Below are 4,239 nucleotides of genomic sequence, written 5' to 3'. Positions count from 1 at the left end.
ATAAAGATAATAATTAAGTATTATGTTAGAACTCAATGATTATCTTAATTATATTTTAATTTTTTTATATTTAAAATGAGATGTTTATCTTGTATTTGATTATGTTTATCTGCAGTTAGTTACACGAATTCAGATATGGAGTTTTAATAAGTTGTAATTACGTACAGTCTACTTGTAATCTTGAGTTTTAAGTATTATGCATTAATAAACAGTACTTTACGCAATAAAAAGTGGTTTTAAGAGTTTTTGTCAAATGCTTTATAATATAGTATAGATGTTTGATACGAGGATTGATCGGTGCATCTTTATGCATCTCATCTTGTCATCCTTCTCTTCTTATATTTCTCATCTTAACTGTCTTTTTCACCAAAACCAACTCGTACCATTAATTAAAGCCAAATTACTTATTAATTTTCAGGTTTAGAAATATCTACTACTCTGATACAAGTTATTAAAGCACACCTTCTCTCCATCTTTATCTCACATGGATCCTTATCACTAAATTCAAAAATTTCAATTCCATTCTAATCCTAACCTAACCCTGAATCGTGCGAACGCCCCTATCTCCTTTGAAATGTCTCATCATATTCAAATTCACTCTCACTCTATTGATCCAGTAAGCATCTTGAAATGTCTCTCGATATTCAAAATCCTCTCTCGATCTCATCCTCAAATTCAATTCCTTTCTAAATCTTATCTCTCGGTTCACGAAAAAATGTGGGTTTAGTAGATTGCAGTAAGCAAAGAGCTCAAACAAAAGGAGATGGTTAAAGAATGGGTTACACAATCCTGTTTTTATATTTTCTTTTTCTTGGGCACGCCCTCTTGCCAACCTCTCTTCTCCAGGTATAATTTATCTGTCTTTTTCTTTCTCTGTGAATCTTGTAAAACTTGGTGTGGGTTTGATGGGCTTTCTTTGCTTCATTTGTAGGAGGATATTGTAACAAATGACATCTTTAAATCTTACTTGAATAAAAGAGAAAGAGAGATTGAGTCATGTTAATGTCATGATTGGGTTAAAGTTGATTGAATCAATATCATTGATAATCATCATTCTATGTACTCACTTCTAATCTGCCATCTATACTTTGTAGCATTTATTCATTATGGTAGTTTTTTCTGAAGACTTTATTGATTTAATGTTGATTGATTCACATACCAAAGTATCTTTGAGTATGTCGCGCAAGCCTTTGTCCGAAGAAGAGGTTTATCGGGCAACACTTGGTTGATATCCTATTGAAAAGGATATCGTGTAAGTATTGCACAATGAGAGACTTTATCCTTCATGCCTTTGAACGATGAAACAAGGTCATCGCTCATGTCTTTGAGAGGATTAAGGACTTATCGTCCAACCTTATAACATAGAGCTCATCTCCCAGGCTTTGGGGCGGATTGAATGTTCATCGCCCAAGCCTTGTCCGGATAACACCTTTATCGCTCAACGCTTAGTCAAATTTCAAACTTCATATTTGAGAACTTAGTATATCGCTCAGGCCTTGGCCTATCCTAGGATATTGCCCAAGCCTTAAGCGATATAGGCTTATATCGCCCAAGCCTTGATCAATTTACTCATCTTCCAAAAACTCTTCTAAGACTTTAAGACCTGTAAAATACAACATATTCAAATATATCAGTTAAGTACCCATTCATACATATAAGAATTAAAACACTTACTCCCCTTGAAATAAGATCATATAAAATTCAAAACTCCGATTGGAATTAATCACAACCAATCAAAAGCATTAGATCAGAAGAAAAATAAAAACAATGAAATACACTTTCAAAATACAGATATTTGAAAACACAGAATTAAGTATAAACTAAGTTCAATATTGATAAAAATTAAAAATTTATCAGTCAGTGAAATTGACTAATAAATTTAAAATTTTCAATTCATTGAACAAATTTTATAGGTAATTCAGATTTTCAAATTAAGCATATCTAACTTGGATATTAGAAAACTAAATCGTTTTCATCTAAAGCTTTCATAAACAAGTCAGTTAATTGATATTCAGTATTAACAAAGTACAGCTCAATTGTATCTTTTTCTACATGATCTTTTTATAAAATGATATCGGATGTCAATATGCTTGGTTTTAGTATGCTGCACAGGATTGCAAGATATGACGATTATGTTCTTTGAGTCACAGTATATTGGAATCTTGTTATATGAGAAACCATAGTCTTTGAGTTGAGTACGCATCCAAATGACTTGAGAACATCAATTGACAGCAACAACATGTTCTGCTTCAGCCATGGATGTGGACATGTAATTCTGTTTCTTTGATGCCCAACTCATTAACTTCTCTCCTAAGAACTATACATGACCCGAAGTGCTTTTCCTGTCTAACATACAACTTGCATGATCTGTATCTGAGTATGCCGTTAGTTTAAAGCCGGTATCTTTGGGATACCAAGGTCCAAGATCAGCTGTCCCTTTTAAGTAACAAAAATTTGTTTCACAACACTTAGATGGTATTCTTTAGGTTGGCCTGGTATCTGGCACAAAAATATGTTGAAAACATAATATCAGGTCTACAAGACGTCAAATACATTAAAGAACCAATCATGTCTCGATAGGTCTTTTGATCTGTAGCTTTACCCGAAGGATCAGCATGAAGTTTTGAACCTGGAGCCATAGGTGTTTATAGATGAACAATTTTCCATATTAAATTTTCTCAAGATATCTGAATTATATTTTGATTGATTTATAAAAATACCCAAGGATAGTTGTTTTACTTGTAAGCCCAAAAAGAAGTTCATCTCACCCATCATGCTCATTTTAAACATAGAGACCATCAAAGCCAATAAATTCTTACAATATTTGGGGTTCGTATATCCAATTCTATGTCATCTACATATATCTATATCAGAATAATGTCAGACTTTTCATTTTTAATGAATAGAGTTGTGTCTATTTTACCTTTTGAGAAACCTGATTTTACCAGAAATTCTGATAGGATGTTGTACTTGGATCTCGGGGATTGTTTAAGACCATACAAAGCTCTGTCAAGGGTATATATATGATCGGGCTTAGACTCATCAACGAAACCTTCCGGTTGTGAGACATATACTTCTTCTTTTAGAAGACCGTATAGAATTGTTGTTTTGACGTCCATCTGGTACATAGTAAAGTTTTTGTGTGCAGCGTACGCTAAAAACATTCTTATTGCCTCAATTCTCGTTACCGGAGCGAAAGTCTCCTCATAGTCTACACCTTTTTGTTGATTATACCCTTTTGCGACTAGCTGAGCTTAATTTCTAGCAACAACTCCGTCTTCATCCTTTTTATTTTTGAATACTTATTTAGTACCAATGATTGTCTTGTTTTTAGGACGAGGAACCAATCTCTAGACTTTTAGACTTTCAAACTGGTTTAGGACCTCTTGCATAACAATTATCCAGTCCGGATCAGCTAAGACTTCTAACACCTTAGTTGGTTCAATTTTGCTCAAGAAAGTAGCATACATACACTCATTTGCCGTAGTAGACCTTGTTCATACGGATGAAGTTAGATCACCAATAATTTGAGTTACTGAATGGTCCTTGGTCCATTTGTAGCTATGAGGTAATGGAATATAAGAGGATTGATCTGAATTTTGACCTACATAGCCACTGGGGGAATTGTTCTGAACTAGTTCAGGTGAAGGAACAACATTAGGATTTACATCAGTCTGATTATCTGTCAAAGTCTGAATGTTTTCTTCTTTAACCACAAAGACTTCTGGCAGAGTATTAATCGAACTCTCTTTACATGAATCAGGACAAACTTGTTCTTCTGGATTTGATTCAGCGAGAATAGAATCACAAGATATATCAGGTATATCAATAGTCGGACTTGATATCTGAACTTCAATAGGAACTTCATGGATCCTAGAAGAAACATTTGAACTATTAGTGTTAACTCCAAAATATTCATCATAAAAATTCTCAAATAACAAATCCAGTTCAGAAATATTAGATTTAGAAGTTGAAGCTTCATCTGGATTTGTTTGTCGCAGAAGATTTTTTGTATATGACTAATTCATCTTCATCTACGTGAACATAAGGTGAGTTTTAAATTCATCAACTTTTTTTATTTGATATTTGAAATTTGAGCTGTATGGTTCTTACAGGGGGTTGATGATAAAATTGTGAATGGATGCTATTTTTCGCATGATGGTGAGTTTAATTTGTATGAATTTCCTTATTTAGAAACTGAGAATAGAACTGTGTGGTTCTTTATATGAGTTTTTGTTA

Source organism: Cynara cardunculus (genome assembly GCF_001531365.2).
Source record: "Cynara cardunculus var. scolymus isolate 2C chromosome LG 4, CcrdV1, whole genome shotgun sequence".
In the NCBI taxonomy this organism is placed as follows: Eukaryota; Viridiplantae; Streptophyta; class Magnoliopsida; order Asterales; family Asteraceae; genus Cynara; species Cynara cardunculus.
This window is presented reverse-complemented; position numbering follows the sequence as displayed.